This window comes from Sylvia atricapilla, chromosome 12 (genome assembly GCF_009819655.1).
Source record: "Sylvia atricapilla isolate bSylAtr1 chromosome 12, bSylAtr1.pri, whole genome shotgun sequence".
Classification (NCBI taxonomy): Eukaryota; Metazoa; Chordata; class Aves; order Passeriformes; family Sylviidae; genus Sylvia; species Sylvia atricapilla.
This window is the reverse complement of record NC_089151.1, coordinates 1,212,020-1,233,013: the sequence shown is the minus strand read 5'-3', so window position 1 is coordinate 1,233,013 and position 20,994 is coordinate 1,212,020. Positions and strand designations below refer to the sequence as shown.

Below are 20,994 nucleotides of genomic sequence, written 5' to 3'. Positions count from 1 at the left end.
CGTCCAGTACCACAAGTCTCCTTCCTAAAGGGAACAGATTAACGTGCCTGGAGTCTGCTGTGCAGCACGGATGTATTTTTAGCTCCAAGGATCCGAAGGCAGCGATGTGGTGGAAGCCTCCCAGGCTGGAGTTAGCCACGGGAGGTTCATCTCTCTGCACCCTGGAGAGGGCAGCTCATTAAGAGGCTGCTCAGAGCAGAAGGAAACAATTCACCCATTCCCTGAAGAAATCCCTCTTCCCACGACTGCACACAAGGCAGCTCCTCTGAACTCCCCACTCCCCCACAGCCCATCCTGATTTGCAGCATTTTTGGGGAACAGCAATGCATTAAAAGTGCTCTTTCCTCCCAGATCTTTGGCACAACTAACAGAGAGAAATTCAAAGCCGTGCTCAACATGGGATGAGCAGCTCAAAGTCCACCCGAGTGTCCACGAGACTGAAAGGAGCAGAACAACAGTTTGGCTTTATAATGTTTTACCTGCAACTAACACTTTTCTGTGAGCGCTGGTGAAGCAGCATTAGCTGCTGTGCGAAACCAAGTGAGTGAACCTGAAAAATATCACAGGATGAGTTGGGTTGGAAGGACCTTAAAGCTCATTCCAGTCCCACCTCTGCCACGGGCAGGGACACCTTCCACTGTCCCACGTTGCTCCAAGTCCCATCCAACCTGGCCTTGGACACCTCCAGGGATCCAGGGCTGCCCACGCTGCCAGGGAAGGATTTCTCCCTGATATCCCATCTAACTCTTCCCTCCTGGAGCACGAAGCCATTCCCCTTGTCCTGGCACTCCAATTCCTGATGAAGTGTATCCTCAAATGAAGTGTATCCATCAAATGAAAAAGTCATTTTTCAGACTTTCAGCCAAACACCTCAATGGCCACCAAAGCCTCTCTGCTCTCCTGGCTACCAGGAGCTGATGTTTAACCCAATTATCAGGTGCAGGAGTCCATTCCCAGGCCACAAAAGGTGACTTAGTCACGTTACCTTCTACCTACAACAGTGCCATTCATCACCAGCCCTTGAGGGACACACCTTTGGGAAAAACACCTGGCAGGTGAGCAAGGATCACAGCCTCAGATCCGGGAGCGCAAAAAAATGGAATAAAATGCAAGCAAAACTATGAATTAGAGAGTAATGAATAATTAGAGAACATATTATTTCATAAATTGTCAGGCATTCTGAGTGGCCCATCCAAGAGCTCAGAAATGGCACTGCCTGGTCACAGATGGCCTCACCTCCCCACCTGCAGAGGTGTATTCAGGAATCCCAAATGTGCCACTGGGGAACACAAATGCTCAGTTCTGAGTATTCATGGCACAACAGGCAGAAAAGGGGAGGAAAAATAAAGGAAAAACGCAAAAAGTCTATCTAAGACCCGAAAGTCCTGAGTAGAGCCAAGTCATTTTTCAGACTTTAATTGAAATTAGATTGGTCTTAGACTGTGAATCAGGCAGAAAGATACAGAAATACAGAGGGGACCAGAGGTAACCTCTACAACCAAGGCTCCTCCACACCCACAGCACCCACTGAATTGTGCTTACACACCTCAAAATCCAACTCGTTTGTAACACTCACAGCATCTACCAAAGGCAGAGCTACTAAAATCTGGTGTGTAGGTCTAGGAAAATAAAGCTTTGCTTCAGCCCTGCCTCCCCTCCTGAGCCCTTCCTCCTCCAAACGCCCGAAATAGGATGTTACACTACTTGTTTATACCCCATTACAGAAAAACACGCTGGGTTTCTTCATCCTGCGTTACAGAACAAAATGTTACCCAATTCCTCCTGTAAAGGACCAAGAAATAACTGTGAGACCATATGCATGGGGAAGCATCCACGTGCTGGAGTAATCCAGCCTTACGTAACCGGCCACGGGCGTCTGACCACAACCAGCAGCTAAGGGAGGGCCAAACCAACTTCCCTTTCAAACCCACCCAAAAATTCACTTCGAGGGGTCTCACTCAGGAGACAAATTCAATTCATGTCTCTGAGTTACAATTTTGAGGTTTCTGCCATCAAAGTAGCCAGGGGAAAGAATCCTGGGTGGTTGGTTTTCTCTCCTTGAGCTCATCTCCATTAACCAAAAACTGAATCATTTGTTAATTGGGGAGTTCAGTTTGAAGCCATGCCACCACGATTCTTATCTCAGTGGTTAGAAGGCAGCTCCTTCCAAGGATCCAACAAGCCATGGACAAAGGCAGAGATCTGCATCCTAAAACATCTGAGCACTGATAACCCTGGAGATCACAGAGTAGTTTAGTTTGGAAAAACCTCTGAGATCATCAAGCCCAGCACTACCAACGCCACCACTAAACAAGAATGTCACACCTACACATTTTTTAACACCTCCAGAGCAAGAATGTCTCCCCTGAGCCTCCTTTTCTCCAGGCTCCAGACCCTGCCCCTTCTCTGGACAATCTGTGTGGACTCAGCTCAGAGCAGCAGCCGTGGCATGAGACAGACATGGACAAGGCAGCCAAAAACAAGAGGTGCAAAATCGACCCCAAATCCACAGGTAATCATTTTAATAAAATCCATCTCGGTCCCCTTTCTACCTGCTGGCAGCCAAAAGGAAACACAAAAGCACAGACGCATTATTATGAAAAGCAAGTCAACTTCTTGTGCAGGGATAAGAATAACAAATGTTTCACTGCTCTGTTTCAAACGTTTCAGATCTTAAACTGAACCCAGGAAAGAACATTACCAGTTAAGCTATTACAGCAAATGAAATGAAAATTGAAAATCAAGTCTAACCGACATTAAATTTAAATAAATACATCTCAATTCCAGGATCATAATACATAGTTCTTATGACAAAAAAAAACCAAAAACTTCTGGAGAAGGGAAAAAACCACCCTTGGTAACTCTGAATATTAAGCTATGGTACCACAGGCATCTCACAGTTTATCTAAATAAAGTGTCTCCTGCAAAGAGCCCTGGTTTCTCCAGTGCAGGCTGCAGTGTGATCAACAGAGGTCCATTAGAGAGGCAATCCATAACCTGGCTCCTGTGAGGAGTCCCTGCCACATCCGTCTGCGTTTCCATGGCAACCAGGCAGGAAAATATAAAGCAAATTACAGTTAAATGAAAATTATTCTCCATGACAATATATGTTAATGCGGGAACATTTGCAAGGCCATTCCAGATAAAATGTTTACATTCACACATGTGTCTACAAAAATAAATAAAAGGCAGCTGGAGCAGCTAATGGATCACCCAAAGAGAAGGATCAGAGTCTTTTTTTTGCCCCCCCAAGTTTTAGTCTGTTAATCAGAATAAAATTCTTCAAGCTAAAGAATACACAAAGTATTTGCCCATTTCCAAGCAGAAACGTTCCTTGAGGAACAGGTTCTCAGAAGATCTAAAAAACACATTTCTGAATGTTGTGACCCTTTAATTTTCCTGGCTGCAAACAAAGACCACATTTATGCCTCCCCATTCTGGCAGAAAACGGTTTAAACGAGAGGTTAAGTTTATATTTAGAGAGATCTGACTGAAACTGGAAATAGTGACTTATTTTAATCGGCCGTAACTTACTAAGAACTGGAAGGTGTTTCATACCTCAGAATTTGGGGTGGTGACTCCACAGCTGGGAGAATCTTACACCCCCACCAGGGTTCAAAGGCAGCACAGGCCACTGAGAGACTTTTAGAAAAGCCCACAATTAAAGCTGTAAAAGCTGATCATACTCTCCCCCACCGTCACCACTTAGCCTGAATAGTCCTTTTTTAGGGAATGGATCTCAGTTTAGGGAATGTATCTTCTGGAGCATGAGGGAAGTTAATTGGAATGAGGCTCGTCAAGATGCAGCCACTTGGTTATTTTTTTTTTTTTTTAACTCCCTTGGCTCGTACCCCAAAGAAAAGCCCAGAGAAAGGAAGGAGGTTATAAACTGACTCACAGTCTCTGCCACTGAAAACGCCACGTTTTCAGCAGGGTCTAAAATACTGCCCTGGAAAACAGCCCCCGCTCGGCCGCCCTGCCAAGTTCCTTTCCCATGGAAATGCTCTGCCTGTTCCGCAAGTACCACAGGTGCAGGTTTCTTAGGAAGGCCCAGAAAAAGAGCACAAGGCACTTTTTGAAGGCGTTTGGGAGAGCTGGGAACACAGAGCAGGGCATTCACTGCGCTGGCACATCCGCGCTCGCTCCGTGCGCGCCGCCGCTGACCTCCGCATCTGCCTCCTGCCTCCGCCTACGGAACAATGCCTGGATCAGGAGGATCGTAACTTTTTATGACAGTGGGAAAACTGCAATCTTCTCCACGAGTTCACTCCACCCTGCACATAAAACTGCTCATAGGTTCGACCATAAAGCAAACTCCCTTCCTTTGAAGTTGCACCCGGAGCCCGGCGCACGTTGTAAAGCCGAGCGGGAAGGACGCGGCGCGTTCGGGTTTTTACATAACCACCCTCGTGGAAAAGCATCGCTCCTCCAACCAGCCAGAGCCACTGGTGACAAAAAGCAAGCCCAGGTCAGAGAGTATCTGGGTAACAAAAGTCCTCCGAGGTGAGCTCAGGTTACCCACAAACACCAAAGTCACACGGCGCCCAATGGATTCCAGCCGTGCTCCGCTTTCTCCCCAAGGATCAGCTTCCTGCAGAGCCCAGGGCGGTGCTCCCATCATCATTTCAGCTCAGTGCTGCTCCACAGCCCCCTCCACGGGATATGGAGGCAGAGGAGGGTTGGAAGGGAGCTCTGGAGATCATCCAGTCCCATCCCCTGCCAAGGCACTGTCACCTGGAGCAGGTGGCACAGGAAGGGATCCAGGTGGGTTTGGAACGTGTCCAGAGGGAGGAGAGACCCCACACTCTCCCTGGCCACCTGTCCCAGTGCTCTGCCACTCTCCAAGGAAAGTTCCTCCTCATCTTCAGGTGGAACTTCTTGTGCTTTAGTTCATGTATCTCCACACAAGGCACAGAATGCAACTATAAACAGTCTAAAAAAACAAACCCCTGCCAATGGAACCCCAGCAGCAGTTGCTAGGATCCTCTGCAAACCTCACTAATTGCTGGGATTGGGTTTCCAGGGAAGCTCCTCACTGCAGCAGTGGAGGGGCTGAATGCTGTTTTCACAAAAGAACTTGTAAAACCCCAGGCTGCATGTCTGCAACAGCCAGGATTTATATTCCAGGCACAAATCAGATTATGCTGCACACACCGTGCTCCCAGGGCTCCAAGCAGGTGGATCCCACCAGGATGAGGAGCCTTCCTGGATGCCCAGGCTCCAGGGCCAGGTTCCCTGCTCTCCCTGATGGGCTCCACATCACTTTGAGGAGACCTGATTGACTGTGTCAGATGTCTCCCTGCTGGAAAAGTCATTTTCTCTGTAAACGTAAGCAAAGGCATGCTACCATGGAGTGAGATTCCAGGGAAAAGCAGGCAGCCTGCAGCTTTCCTGCAGGGAAAAGGGCAGGAGATTCAGGGACTCCAGGCTGCTGGGTGCACTACCACTACTGGAAACCTCATGGTGGAGAGCCCCACTGCACAAACACAGGATAAATCCACAGAAGAGACATTCCAAGAGCAGATCCAAGCAAGGACAGTAAGGCAGGGAAGCAGCTGCTCCCTGTGAGCACACAGCACAGTGCCCCAAACATCCCTGCCAGCATGTCCCACACCCCAGGAGCCTGCACCTCAACACACCCACGGCTTCATTCCCCTCCCACCAGGCAAATACAAGGTCCAGCTCTCCAGAGGGAGAGGAAGACACAGGAACAACTCAGAGAGAAGAAGAAAGGCAGGAACAGACGGGAGGAGACCTCAAAAGGCAGACAGGCTAAAATTAGAGACAAGAATCTTGGATGAGGAGGACCAAGGCAAGAGCAGAACCTCCATCAGATGAGGGAAAGGGGAGGGACGGACGGGAGGGAGAAGAAACATCCTGGTGGGTGAAGCAGGGGAAGCCTGCAGACAGAACACACTGCAGGAGGAAATTAAATTCAGCATTTGAGACTACAGCCTCCAGCTCTCTAACCAAGGAGCTCTACTCAGCACATCAGCAAAGAGCCACGAAGTTGACTTCTCGTCTGATCCCTTCCCCCCTGGACTAACTCAGAGGAATTCGTCTCCCACCACAGAACCAGTTTAACACCCCAGTGCCAGTGCTCATCACAGGGGAAGGGAACTGAATTCACCGTGGAGTAGCTGAGTAACACGGGGCACCTCTGATCTCCTGAGAAACCTTCCAGGCTGCTGGGAAAACGAGGAACAGAGAGCCCAGAGCCAGGAGAGGCACCAAGCAGGACCCTAGCACGTGCCAGGACAGGCCACGGTGAGGAGGGAAACCAGAGCAGCCACCAGCCAGCCTAATTCCCAAACCCAGCACATTCCCCTATACGTGGGGCCAAGAAACCACACCAATAAAAAAAGCTCAGCATTCAAGGAGAACAGGTTCTCATCTTCAAACCCATGCACTCGACCCTGGGGGCTGCTGAGAAAGGTGAAGTTTCACAGACTAAACCCCTGAACTCGCTCGTCACAGTCCAGTTTGGATAAATGGATCTGCCTGTGCCGAGCTGCAAGATGAAACCACGGAGGACAGCTCGGGGTGGGCAGCAGCCAAGCGCCGTAACCGGAGCGCCCGGTGGCATTTAAACCCCCAGAGCACAGCCAGGAGCAGGATGTTTGTGTCCCCCCACACACACACACCCCTTCTTCCCTGCATTACCTACATCTCTTCCCAGCATCGCCACGGCTAATCTCAGCCATCCAAAGATCCATGGATGTATTTATAGACAGGCTTACATCTCCCATCCAGCACATCCGAGGCCTGACGCAACCGCAGAGCGCCGGTCGGTGTTGTTACCACAACGCTGACATTTCACAATCTGCCACAGCCGTCCCTTCCTTGCAGAACGTGGAAAACACCAGCCCCGGAGTGTAAAGTCTATCCCAAAGTGTTTTCCATGGGATACAGTCACTGCCACAGTCAGCAGGATCTCAGCCCTGCCACCTCCTCCTCCTCCCTGTAGCAGCTATCAGGAGACCATTCCCAAGGGGGAATTTCTTGGAACTTTATCTTGGCTCCTCCTGGACCTAACCAACCTGCAGAAACCCAGCCACTTACCAGTCATTTGGAGCTCCTGGTACAACTTGTTTACACAGCACAGGTCACAGGATCGGCTGGAAGGTGTAAGCAGGATATAGTTTTTATGGCTCTGAACTCCTGCCCAGATAAGCCGATAAGGCTGGGGGCGGGGAGCACTTTCATGTGTGCCTGATTTGAAAGGAAGAGGCACCACGAACTGCACCTAAGCAGTTGGTGCTTAATAATGAAGCTTCCATTCACCTCTAAAGCTATTTAATTCCTTTTTTTTTTTTTTTTTTTTTTTGGAGTTCCTAATTACACATCCTTTCGTTTCAGAGCCCGATATTGAGGGCAGCACCGTGTTTCCAAGCCCAGCCTCTGGCTGCTGAGCCTTCAGGGACACGCTGCCTTCGGATCGTGGTGAATTTTTTAGAGGGTAACATCTCCCTTCTTGACTCTCTGATTCTTCCCCATGCCTGTGACACAGTTTTAGCAGCTTTACGCTGCTCTAAAGGTAAATTATTCGAGACTGCTTCTATCCTGCATAGCTGTCAGTCTGGCAAAAATAATTACAGAGCCAGCTCCCTCCAGCCTGGAACCACCCCACCGTGACACCCTGCAAACACCCACATCCTCAGTCAGGACCTGGAGACCATCATCCAAACAAGGACCACCTTAACATTCCTCTCACAGCAAATCCAACACAGCACAAGACGAAAGCAAATGCCTTCTCCCTGGAAAAACATCCATCCTGTCACACACAACTGAGACAAAGCTGCTGTTACACACATTCTACAAAGTTTTCTACCCTTTCCATTCTCCAAGTCCGGAAATTTCATTACATGGCATTTCAGCCACATACAAACCCAGCACCACACACACACACCTAACAGCAAAATAAATATTTCAGTGTTTCCACAAGATATCCAGTGTTGTAACCTTTGGTTTCCGAATCCAAATGCAACATACAATCAATACCCTGCTCCTGCCACTGCAGTAATTCACAGCACAAGGTTTATTTTAAAAACACTCGTCGGATAAGTTTGGTTTTCTCCGAGACAGGGGAAGAAAGGCTGCCTCCAGATTTGGAGAGGATAAATAATTCAATGCCTGAATGCCAAGGGCAGCGTGCACACATCCATATGGCAGGGACAATGCAGACAGTAATATATGCTGCACATCACCACCCTGACAGTGCCTTCAACCCTGACCTAGAAAAAAAACATCACTTTCTTCTGACTCCAGCAGCCAATTCCCTCCCCAGAGCTGCCACCAGCTCTCCGTGGGGTTACCGTGGGGAAGTGCCTCCCAATCCCTCAGCATTCCCAGGCTGCAATTCCAGCCTCTGCTCACCACAGCTCCACAGCACCAGCCTTACCCACACCGTGAACTCCAGAGAATGGGAACAAACCCGAGAGAACCGAGGCTTCAGACGTCCTCTTGGGGAGCTCAGGCTTTCCCAGCCAACACTGAGAGGGGCAGGAAAAGCCAGGAGGGTTTCTCAGACGTGAGGTTGGGCCCCAAGGGAGGAGGAGCAGAGAGGCTGCACCCACCCGAGCCCTGCACGGGGCTGCTGAGCCATGGAGCTCCTGTGCCATCCCCGAGGGACAGGGGACCACATGGACCATGCTGGACAGACACACGAGACCACATGGACCATGCAGGACAGACACACGAGACCACATGGATCATGCTGGACAGACACACGAGACCACATGGACCATGCTGGACAGACACACGAGACCACATGGACCATGCTGGACAGACACACGAGACCACATGGACCATGCTGGACAGACACACGAGACCACATGGATCATGCTGGACAGACACACGAGACCACATGGATCATGTTGGACAGACACACGAGACCACATGGATCATGTTGGACAGACACACGAGACCACATGGACCATGTTGGACAGACACACGAGACCACATGGACCATGCTGGACAGACACACGAGACCACATGGATCATGTTGGACAGACACACGAGACCACATGGATCATGTTGGACAGACACACGAGACCATATGGATCATGCAGGACAGACACACGAGACCACATGGACCATGTTGGACAGACACACGAGACCACATGGATCATGTTGGACAGACACACGAGACTACATGGATCATGTTGGACAGACACACGAGACCACATGGACCATGCAGGACAGACACACGAGACCACATGGATCATGTTGGATGTACACACAACCACCACGACCATGTTGGATGGACACAGGACCAAACAGACCACGTTGGATAGAAAGGGGACCACCAAGACCCCACTGGACAGACAGAGAACCAAATGGATCATGCTGGATGGACATAGGACAACAAAGGTCTCACTGGATGGACACAGGACCACTGAGGATGGACACAAAATCATTTAAATCATGTTGGAAGGACACAGGACCACAGAGACCCCGTTGGATGGACACAGAATATCACCTCATCCCCCATAGAAGAGGGAAGAGGTTGCTCACCAGAGAAACCATCCCTCCTATCATCCACAGCCCTCATGGACATCAAGCCTGCAGCCACACTCATTTCACACTCCCAAAATTCACCATCACACATCACCCTGCCCCACTGTCCTAGTTTGATGATTTCATAATTTCACGACATCCTACAACTTGAAGAAAACATCAGAACCTAGACAAAGAATTCTTGAGCCCAAAATACCTGATATAATTAACTGCACCTTCTAACATGATTATTTCCTTTCCTGACCCCAATTATGCCTTCAGTTTATTAAAGAGAACTCAAATACAGAGCAACGTTAACACCCCAAAGAGTCACATAAACAGAAAAAAAAAAAAAGTCGAGGGCACCATTACAAACAGACTTAATGGAACTCCAAGATTGGAAATGGATCTTGAAAGCTGTCAGATCAAAGCAAGATCTTTCTCGTGTAAGGACTGCATTACCCTTGGAGCCACAGAGCTAATACCATCTATAAAAATATTTTGCTCAAATAAGTGAAGAACAGCAGCGTTTCATCTGTCAAAAGGTGCGAGGCTTTTATGGGATTAGCCATTCCACAAGCAGCATAAAAATTAGAGCAGATTTTTAAAAGCCCCCAGCTCAGCTGACAGAGACTCCACAGCCCGACGTGCACCCGCTTTCTCCACATGTGCTCCACGCCGAGCAGATTTTTCACTGTTATTAGCATTTAAGCTTCTTTTTACCTTTTTTCCCCCCCTCCCATAGTCTCCTAAAAGATTACAAACTGGCATCACCCCTAAGCACCCTCAGCTGAAACATCACCGCCCAGACTCAGAGAAATTAAGATTTTTTTTTTTTTAAATACCCAACAGTTGCCTGAGAAAATACACCAGAAAACGCCAGTTCTCGCACAGGAAAGCTTAAAAAGTGGAGTAGAATGTGCTCAAAAGCAGCCTCCAGACCACGGGCGCTGACAGCTTCCCACCCCCCTTCCCAGCAGGATTCCAAAGGCAGCGTTTTGCCCAGATTTTTAAGGCTGCACAAACCTGCTCAGGACGCTTGTGATTTCAAATAATTGCCTACACAAGCTTTCCCTTAACACTGATGGGAGTATTTTTTTATGGCCGTGCATCGGTGGCACACAAATTACGTAACACTTGGCTGAGAACCCTCCGAAAAAGCAGCTCTGTGCCGCTAATCCCTCACGCAGGAAGGAGGAAAATATTTAAAAGCTGCATACAAATCATTCCTGTGAGTGTCGTGCAGACTGGTTTAAATTAGACGGGGTAAAAATATATGTGAGCTGATCACGAAACACTGGAAATCTTTGCTATGGAGACACCGGTTCCTCTCCAGAGCCTTTTACAACCGAAATACAGGGAATTCTCCCCGGCGATGGAGGGAGCACACAAGCACCTTTACTAGAGCTCATCAAGGAAATACGAGGAGAATAACAACCCCCATGTAAATATTTTCCAGCGTTATTTGCTTGGCTGTACTGAAAAGCAGCAGTACCTGCCACTACTTGCTCTGGGTCTACCACCATTAAATCTTAATACCCAGGAGGAATTTCAATCTGTAAGGCAAGTGCTGAGCCTGAAATTCAGGTACAGGGCAGGAAGAGGGGCAGAGCTCCTCAGAAAGCCGTCACTCCATAATTTTACAAAATGTAATTAACCAGCTCCGGCCCTGTGCCTTTCCTTCCCTCGGAGAAGGATTTCTTCATCGAGTAATTAGCCTGTCCCAGTTAAGACTCAAGTCACCACACAACATATTTTCCCCAAAACAAAGCCACATGCACTATTTAAAAAAAAAAAAAATAAAAATATTGCCATTTCCTCACAGCCACTTAAATCTCTTCCCAGCTTTTTGGCTTAGTCACTGCCTGGACCTAAAAGTCACTGAAACCAACCCACCACTGTGGGAGCCGCTAAAACCCTGGGTTTATTCCCACACTGGAGACACTCCATCATTCCAGAGCACTGCCTCTTTTTAATGTATAGAAAAGCTGGAGGTAAGGAAAAAAAAAAAAAAAAAAAAAAAAAAAAAAAACCTCTTAGTACTTCAAACACATGTCCAAAAGCCACAACATAAAGACAAAGAGGACAGATTAAACGCTGTAAAGACACACTCGTCGGGAACCTTCCTTTGAAGTATCTGCAGGAAACACTGTCATCACACAGCCATGTTACAATTACACAGTTAAAATAATCAGCACCAGTTGTAAGCAGCCCATCTGGTTCCCTGGAAAGGGAACACTGCTGGTACAGTATTGATTAACACGACCGAGTCTCAGTGACCCCAGAGAAATGCATTTGTCTGCTCTGCTGAGCAGCGGAAGAACGCGGCACGACGGCGCTTTGTTCACCAGCATTTGGGGGGACACAGTCCATGAAAACACGAGTGGAAAATAAAATAACCTTATCAGGTCGCCCATCACACGCAAAGGAAGAAATTAAGCCAAAGGGGTTTTTGCTCTGAGGCTTTTTCTCTTAAGATTTCCTCGCCCCCGTCCAAACCCAACCCTCAAACTGGACAATCTGCAGGTTTAAGTCTGAGAAAACGCTGTTGCAACATCTTAAAAATCAAAAAAAAAGCTACCCACGGAGGGGGAAAAAAAAAATCAGCTCTCTCTGAACCGTGCTTTTTTATGAAATGGAGACACAGACAAGAGCTCACTTCTAAAAGCAGAACTGAAGAGCAAAAGCGAGCGCGGAACACGAAAGGCCACATGTGCAGCTTGCAGGCAGCGGTGACATGGCCGGGGCTCCTCGCTCACCGGTGACACCGGGAAGGAGGCAAACAAGCCTTCGGGAACCGAGGGCTCGCCGAGCGCAGCGCGTTGTTCTTTTCGCCGCGAGTTTGGCAAAGCCGAGCCCTCGCACTGACTCAGACACCCCGGGGTGACACAAGCCTCAGCCCGCCCGGACGGGCTCACACCAAAGCCTTTCTCCGGGCTGGATGTGCCCCGGCAGGTCGGCCACCTTCCCGCAGGACCGGCGAGTTCTCCCCGGGAGAAGCGGAGCGCTGCTGGCGTGCAAAGCGCTGAGCTCCGCAAAGCCCGAGGCAGCGCAGAGCGGCTCTCACACACACACACACGGAGCCCCAAAACTCGCCCTCGGAGCCAGATCCTGCCCTGCCAGAGCTTCCCACGGAGAGAAAACAGGGCACGGAGCTCCGTAAGCAAACGCCGCGCTCAGAGTTTTCCCCGCCGAGGCGCAGGGCTCGCTCCGCATCACGTTCTAAACCCCCTTCAAACACCCATCTCTCACTATTCCAACCTGGAATCCGCCAGAAAATCCAGCCGCTGAAAACGCCAAGTTTTCCCGTTCCTAAGCTAAGCAAGTTAAATATTGAGCTGCTGGTAAGGGCACGCACACAAAGAATGTATCGGTGCCGCTGGGAAACATGTGAGAGTTAATCTGCTTTTCCCTCTCCATGACTCTGTGGAGTGGTTTTCCCCCACAGAAAAAAGGGAATAATTGGAGTCATTATATAAAAATGTTCCATTTTATGAACAAAACAAAGAAAGGAGAAATACACCGAACTCCAAGTTCCTAAAATCTATATAAATTTCAGGGAAGCACAGAGCCACTACAAGGCAGCACAGATGTTCCCACCTAAAGCTCTCCGCCTACAGAAAGGGTAAAAATGGTGTGTATACCCCATTTCAGAAGCCATCTCAGGAGGGAATTGTGCTTCAAGAGCTGCCTGGAATTCGCTCTCTGCCTATAGAGCCGTGTCCCCAGCGGTGAGAGAGCACTTTGTGTACAAAACCAGGAGGGGGGAGGAACCCTTTCCTGCAACTGGATATCAAAACAGATCCCCAAGCCCGGAGGAGAAGCCAAGCCGTAAACACACGGCCCCTGTGCCTCAATGAAGGGCCCGTTCTGAGCCGCACACCCCGGACAGCTGCTCCCCCTGGGAAAGGGCAGAGGGCACCGAGGCTTCGGCTCAGCCCGGCTCCCTCCGAGGTCATTTGCCTTTCTAAACATGAATCCATCGCCGGCCTGGGGGAGGCTCGTCCTGGGCTGCAGCTGTTTGGGCTTGGGAGGTTTTTTATTTTTTTTTTTTTTCCCCTCCTCTCTTCCTTTCTGCTAAGGGGCAAAGGTGTCGAGCAGCCCCTCCCCGGCACACAAAGGCTCCTCGGAGGACAGAACCACGGAGAGATCTAAAGATTCAGCTGGGAAATAAATAAAAGCGGCGGGGCTGGGGCCGGCTGGGCTCGGTGCGGCCCCGGCCCTGCGCACACACACGCAGGGCTAACGCCTACCCGGGGATGATGAAATGGGAAACGGAAATTACCATTTCAGACAACTTTTGGTATTGTTCCTCCTAGCGAAAAGCTCACCCCAAAACGCACTTTCCCCCCCCCCAGACACACACACACCCTGCCCCGCACCCCTGCGAAAAAATACATCCCCACCCCAAAAAACGGGCTCTGGAGGGCGGAGGGGGCGCCGGGCTGCGGGAACACGGAGCTCCGAGGTCCTCCCACGGCTCCCCAGGAGCCTGCGCACCCCAAAACACCGGGCAGCCCCCGGGCTCTCTGTGTGCGGCCCCTCCGGACCGCCAGCCCCGAGCCATCCTCCCGGTGTCGGCAGCCCCTTCCCACCCCCTGCGGCCCCCGGGCGGCCCCCGGCAGCCCCCAAACAGCCCCCCAGCTCCTTCGCCGCCCCCCAAAAAACCCCAACACCCTCTTTCCCACCCCCGCTGCGGCGCTTTCTCCCCCCGAGCCGCCCCCAGCCCGCACCGGGTCCCACCTCCTGCCGCTGCCGGTGCCCCCCCTCGATCCTCCGCCCCGTTACCGTACCCCCCCCTTCGACCTCCGACCCCCGCTCCGGGCGCCTCTCCCGGTGCCCCCCGAGGCCTCGCAGCCCCTCTCCGGGACCCTCCGGGCCCCTCCGCCCTCCGCCCCATATCTCCAGCGCCCCGGTATCCACCCCCCCGCGCCACCCGCCCGCCGCCCGCCGACGCTTACCGGTGCTGGGCGCTCAGCAGGCCAAGGGCAGCCCCGCGGCGGAGCGAGGCCTGCGGCTCGGCCGGCCCCGCCGCATAGAGCGGGGGCTGCGGGGGCCTTTGGGGGCGGTTTTGGGGGCTCCGGGGGTCCCGGGGTCCGGCCCTAGCGCGGGGGGCGCGCGCCGTGGCGGCTCCGGGCCGCGCGCTCCATCCCCCGCGCGCCGCTGAGACAGCGCCGCTCATTGGCCCGATGAGACGGCGCCGCTCATTGGCGGCCCGCGGTGGGAGGTGGAGCCACAGCAGCCCCCCCCCACGCACACACACACCCGCAGCCCCGGCGGCGCGCGGGGGGTGACGGGAGCGCGGCGGCGCGCGACGTGTCCCGGCCGTGCCGCTCCCCATTGGCCGCGCGGCGCTTCCGGGGCGGGGCCAGAGGGGGAGGGAGGGGCCGGGGACCCCCGCGAGCGGATCGGAACCGGGAACCACACCGGGACCGGAACCGGCCCCGCAGGGATGTGTGTGCCAAACCGTGCCGAGCTCAGGGACCAGGACTAGGATCGGGACCGGGATAGACTCCCCCTGAGGAACTGTGGGCTGAGCTAAGCCCCGGGACCGGGCCCGTCGTGCTGCCCCGCCATTGTGGGATCACCGGAACGGACATTCCCCGGTTGGCAGTAGTCATGGGGCGGTGGTCGGTGTTGGGACAAGACGCCGGTTTGGGAAACGCGTCAGGGGACCGCTGCTCCTGGGGGTGCCCCTGGTGTCCCTGCGCCACACGGGCACAGCGCTCGGGGCCCAGTTCCTCAGTCACATCCTCTAAAGCTCCCGATGCCATGTGTGCCCCGGCGCTCCGAAGGGCCGGCGTTGGAAGTCGCTGCCCAGCAGGACAGTGAGGCGTGACACAAGTGTCCTGGTCGGGGCAGTGGCTGCTCCACCAGTCCGGGCGATTCCCCTGGAGAACACGGGGACAAGCTGGGACAGCTCCTTAATCCTGAGCAGGCCAGGTTTTGAGCCTGTTTCCTCTGATCCTTTCAAGTGCCGATCACACAACACCAAAATGCTTTTGTGCAGTTTTTATGTGCAAAGTGCCTCCTAAAAAAACATGTTAAACATCTCCTAAGCAGGTCATTCTTGCTGGATAATGTCAGTCATTTCTTCATTCTCCTGGAATGCTCATGGAACGACTGGACTGGATATGGCACTGCTCTGGTCTGGTTGACAAGGTGGTGATTGATCACAGGCTGGGATCCATTGGTCACAGATGGAGACTGGGCAGGAATTGTTTTTCTGAGGGAGGTGAGGCCCTGGCACAGGCTACCCAAAGAAGCTGTGGCTGCCCCTGGATCCCTGGAAGTGTCCAAGGCCAGGCTGGACTTGGAGCAACCTGGGCAAGTGGAAGGTGTCCCTGCCCATGGGAGGGAGTGAGAACAGATGAACTTTGAGGTTCATCCACCCCATTCCGCTGTTCTGTTCTGAGTCTGTACTTTGTACCACACATCTAGTGCCCCAGCCCCTCTGTGTCACCAAGGCAGCCGAATTCCAGGGAGGAATCCCTCCCAGGGAGCAGGTCCCAGCCCCGGGGCCCTGGTGTGGATGGCAGAGCTGCATCACCACGTGTTGTTTTGGTTGCCGGGGATGGGGAAGCCTGGAGGCAGCAACTCTGCCCATGATCTCATCTGGAATATTCCTGGGTTTTAACTCCCCTCTGCCAGGATCGGGGCTGTAACTGGGATTTCTCTTTTGGTATGTGCAGGGCCACTCAGGGTCACACACTTGGCAGCCTGAGGGATGGTTCTCATGTGCTGGGGGTGCCACAGGCCCCCGGGAAGAGAAATCCCTGTGCTGGGCTCAGCAGGAAGGAGGGGCTCAGGAGCACGTGTCCAGTGTTAAATAACAGCAGGAGAGAGGTTTATTCTGAGCCTGTTAAGCTGGTCCTGTGTTCCACTTAGGCTTAGTCTTTTTTATCTTTACCCATCCTCTTCCTCTGTAAGACCTACTAAACCAGTGAAAAGAAAGGGGTTGGGTTGTGGGGTTTGTTGTTTTTTTTTTTTGCTTCCTTTCCATTAAGCTTCTTGTCACAGCTCCCTGCAAACACTGCAGGTGAGTGTTGGCCTCTGAGCAGAAGAGAGGGGAAATACATGTTTTCATTTCCTAAATATAGTTTTCTGTAACTGCTTCCCCTTGACAACTTTGAATGTCATCCAGGTCAGAGATCCAGTGCTGGGGAGGAAGTTAAACCCTTTCTGTGTCACCCTGACCTTTTTCTATTTGAACACAACAGCCTGGTTCAGGGAGGAACTTTCAAGTACTTAGAGAAGGGAAGCTGACAGCAGGAATGGGAGGATTATTTCCTTGGGGGCTGTTCTGCTGGTTTTCTGGGTGAGACTTGTGTGATGGGGACGTTTAACCTGCCTGGCTTTGTTACCCTGGGCTGGCTTTTGCTCCTTAATTGCAATACTTAATACAAAAAAAAAAAATTACAGTCAAATATTGAGCACCTTTATCCTTCAGTAAAGGTTGTAAGCTCTTAAATCCTAAAATAAAACAAATACCCTGGTGCTGAGGAGGAAAGAGAACATTGTGTGAGGGCAGGGAAATTAGGCCGCTTGGGGAATGTGCTTTCAGGCCTATTTCTGTCTGTCCCAGCGAGCTCAAAGGACACTGACTTTGGGGACAGAGCTCCTGACCCTCCACTCCTTGCTCTGGCACTGCCTCCTGGCTCACTCTGGAGATGGCAACCTGTGGGTGACCAAACTCACCTCAGTCCTTCAGCAGCTGTGTTGTGAGGGAAAGAAGCATCATGCCAATACCCTAAAGTCAAAAATTCCTGGGCTGTGCTACTGTGGGTGCAGTTTCCTGCTGATTCAGCTTCTCTCAGGAAGGAGGGATGGGAATCTATTTTTAATAGATGAAACAAGGTGTGATTTATGGCTGGTACAGGGTAAGCCCTGAGTGACCAGTCAGGTGCCAACATCACGGAGGCCAAGAAAATAAAACTTTAGAACAGTGATTAAGAAAACCTTTACTTTAAGCTTGGCTCATGTTTTAATTAATGTCATCTATTAACATTTTGAAGAGAAATGGGTTTGGCAAACCAAGCAGCCATTTGGGAGGCAGCGAGGAGTACAGCTGCTGTACTGCAGCAGGAACCTCCCTGGCTTTGTACAGATTCAGTTTTACTAAATAAAGCTACTTTCAAGCCATCCTTGTATTTCTTTGCTGTTGTTGTCCTTAAGGACACTCCAACTTAAGCTGTTCCACCTGTGATACCATAAAGAAATAAAAGTCTGGATTGTCACCTGCTTTACAGTGTGGTGGCTGCTTAGAGCTCTACGAGATGTAATGAAGGCTAAATTCATGGAACAGCTCTCTCATATTCAAATGTGCATTCTTTTGAAGGTCTAACTCCTTGGCACAGCTTGTTTACCCCCTAATCTGTGTGTTTTGAAGGTTTAACTCCTTGGTGCACCCAGCTGGGTCCAGTGAAGCACCAGGATTGGGATCAGGACAGGCAGAGCCCACAGCCCAGGAGCTGATGTAGCTTCTGTGCTTCCAACAGCAGCAGCATTTTTTGGTCTCTCAAAGGTGGGAGCTGCTGTTGTGGTGGATAAAGTCTGTTTGCAAGGCTCCCTGCAGGAGTTGCTTACACCTATAGGAAGAGTTGTCCGTGGAGCTTTGTGCCTGGTGCATCCACAGAGGATGGATTCTGGGGGAAGTGCTCTCCTGCTGCTGGGTAAACGCCTTGTATTGATGTTCCAGGTGTGAACTCGTGACAGCCCGGCTCTAATTACTGTTTTTATCATTCCTAATGACAGGCTTCAGGTTTCCAGGCTGCTTATGGATTTCAGGGGTGTGGAGTGACAGTTGCTCACTCGGAGCTTAGTGACCTCCTGCGATCTGCGGGGTTTGGAGATGACTTCAGCCACCTCCCGCACACAGATGGATCCCCGGGCCTCTCGGAGCCCTGCTCACTCCAGCAGCTCTCTGGGGAGTGCACTCCCGCAGACTCATCTGCTCTGAGGCACAAACAGCCATTTCCCTCCCTCTGCTCTGCCCCTTACCCCTGTCACTCTCCGAGTGTTGCTCCCTCTTCCCCGTGTGAGCTTTTCCGGAGGTTCCTAAGCCCCTGCTGGCAGACGGAGCAGTGGCTGCCGTGGGGTGGCTGAGTCCCCGTGATCCCCTGCCTCCAGCCATCTGTCACCTGCCTGTTTTACACTCCCAGGGCTTTAGAGGTGACCCTAAGATAGATTTGTACCCCAGTGCTGTGTCCCAGGCTCGCCCTGGGGCTGGGGAGGCTCTGTGCCCCAGGGAGGAGCAGTGTTGGTGCCACAGTGTCTCTGCCATGGAACTGGAACATGCTGTGACCCCAAGCTGCTCCTGCAGAGTGAATAGGTGTGATGGGTTTGGACTGGCTCATGGAAAAAGGCTGAGCAGCTCTTCCCTGGTGAGGAGTTTTACTGTGCTCGAGGGAAAACCATGTGGTCTTTTAAGCACATCCTTTGTTGCTGACCCTAAGGTTTTCCTGGCTTCTTGGCCTTGCTGTGCTGAAGGGGAGCATCTATCTCTTGACCTTGATATGTCATCTGCAAAGAAGTAATCGAAAAAAATCCCATCTGGTGCATGACAGAGATGCACAGTGCTGGGGGATGTGGGAAACTCCGGGCCCTCAGAGCTGGGTGGTTTTTCCTGCCAGAGCAAAGTCCTGGCTTAGCTGCTGGGAGGGGGTTTCATCCTGTAAAAAGTCTGAATTTACCTTCCAGCAGCTTCAGCTCTGCTTGTAATCCTTTGATTCACCGATGAGAAGTCTGTGGATGGTGCAGTGGCCACCCGATTCCAGGTATCCATTTACCCCCCTGGCAAAGTGCTGTGTGGAAATGAGTCAGGGATAAGCTGGGGGGGCTGAGGAACCTCCGGAGCCTCAGAGGGCAGGAGTGGCTTACAGGGAGCATGGAAACAGTAGAGGTGAATTCTCAGACAGAGCAGAGCTGTGTTTCCCATGGAAACTGACTTCTCTTGGCCTGAAAAGAACAAGATGTGGCTGCTAATGCTGCTTCCTGCTCCTAACCTGCTCAGGAGATAAACCAGGGATTTCAGCCTCCAATCCAGCACCTTTCCCCGGTAGTAAACAGACGTGGCATTACTGAGTGATGTCATGGCTGGAGCACATCCCAGCAAGGCCAAGCCTGGATCAGGTTATATCTGTCCTCTCAGAGTATTGGCTTACTCCCAAAGGAGCATATTGCCAGTCCAAGGGCAGTGACTGAAGCCACCTTTCCCAAGGTCACCTCTGGCACATACAGAGGGGACAGCCTGAGCTGCCCATGCAGGACAGAACCTCCTGACTTTCCTTTCTGGCATCACTTGGTATTGGCACCAGTGAGTGCAGCCCTCCTTCACAAAGTCATGGAATGGTTTGGGTGGAAAGGGACCTTAAAGCCCATCCAGTCCCACCCCTGCTATGGGCAGGGACACCTTCCAGTACCCAAGGTGTTCCAAGCCCCATCCAGCCTGGCCTTGGACACTTCCAGGGATCCAGGGGCAGCCACAGCTGCTCTGTCCAGCCTTCCTGGTGCTCTGTCATCTGGTTACCTTTGAAACCCAGTGTGAAGAGAGGGATAGAAATGGTGTGATGTGTCTGTAAATCACCAGTACTCCCAGTTCAGCACGGCTTGGTCACATCCAGGCCTGGGTCTCCCAGCTGGGAGTCAGTGCTGCCTCCTGGGACGTTCCACGTGGCATCTGTGTGTGGAGGTGCCCTCAGCTGCCACATCCCCTCCGAGCTCTGAACAGCCCTCATGTATTAACCAGTACCACTCTGTGTGTCTGTAAACTGAACTGTTTGATCCAGTCGGTGACACAGATTTCCAGGAGTGAGGGGACATTAAGGTGCCAGGGATGGGGCAGCCACAGCTTCTCTGGGCAGCCTGTGCCAGGGCCTCACCATCCTCCAAGTAAACATGAATTTCTATGTATTTGTTCACTCCCTTTCCCTCAGAACACAGTTCAGTCCCTCACTCCCATCACAGACACAAACGCTGCTTTCTAGCAGAGTTCACTCCTACCTCAGGCTGTCAGAAGGGGAACCTTCCTCAGCAACAGCTGCACAGGGAGGGAGCTGGTCTCTTTCCTCTCTGCTGAATCTGACTCTGCAGAGGTTGTTCCTCCTTTTCCCAGGCATAACAATTCCACGGGATTAGGAGGGATAAAATCCAGAGCCGGGCTGGTTGTGTGCTCACACCACCGGGCTCCAGTATCAGGCCCCCCCGGCGGTGGCTGCAGCCACTCTGCTATCCTTGCAGGGATCCTCTCGCCCCTCCCAGGCGTTTGTTCTCCTGCCTAAACAATTTAGGACGCGGCCAAGGCCGGGCCGGGCGCTGGCCACACTGGAGAGCCCAGAGAAGGCCGGGCTGGTGGGGAACCGTCAGCTCCAGGAGACGTGACCGGGCCGGCCTAGCCTGCGGCTCGCCTGCAGCGCAGAGCCCGCCCGAGAAGCGGCGGGAGGGGCCGGCCCGGGGCTCCGTGGCCGGGCCTCGCCCGGGGCCTGAGGCGGCGCCGGG

General features: G+C 52.0%; 1 protein-coding gene across 2 annotated transcripts in view; it reads right to left on the bottom strand.

Moving 5' to 3' along the window:
• ANKRD11 (ankyrin repeat domain containing 11) overlaps window positions 1–14,646 on the bottom strand; it is a 130,936-nt gene extending 116,290 nt beyond the window's left edge. Inside the window, exon 1 of one of the 2 annotated variants that reach the window (XM_066327430.1) lies at window positions 14,460–14,646. The gene's annotated coding sequence lies outside the window, so the exon portion shown is untranslated. Of the gene's footprint in view, window positions 1–7,062; window positions 7,083–14,459 lie in introns of those variants that run through there. The other variant, XM_066327431.1, reaches the window with a different exon arrangement.
• Window positions 14,647–20,994: the final 6,348 nt, after the last annotated feature.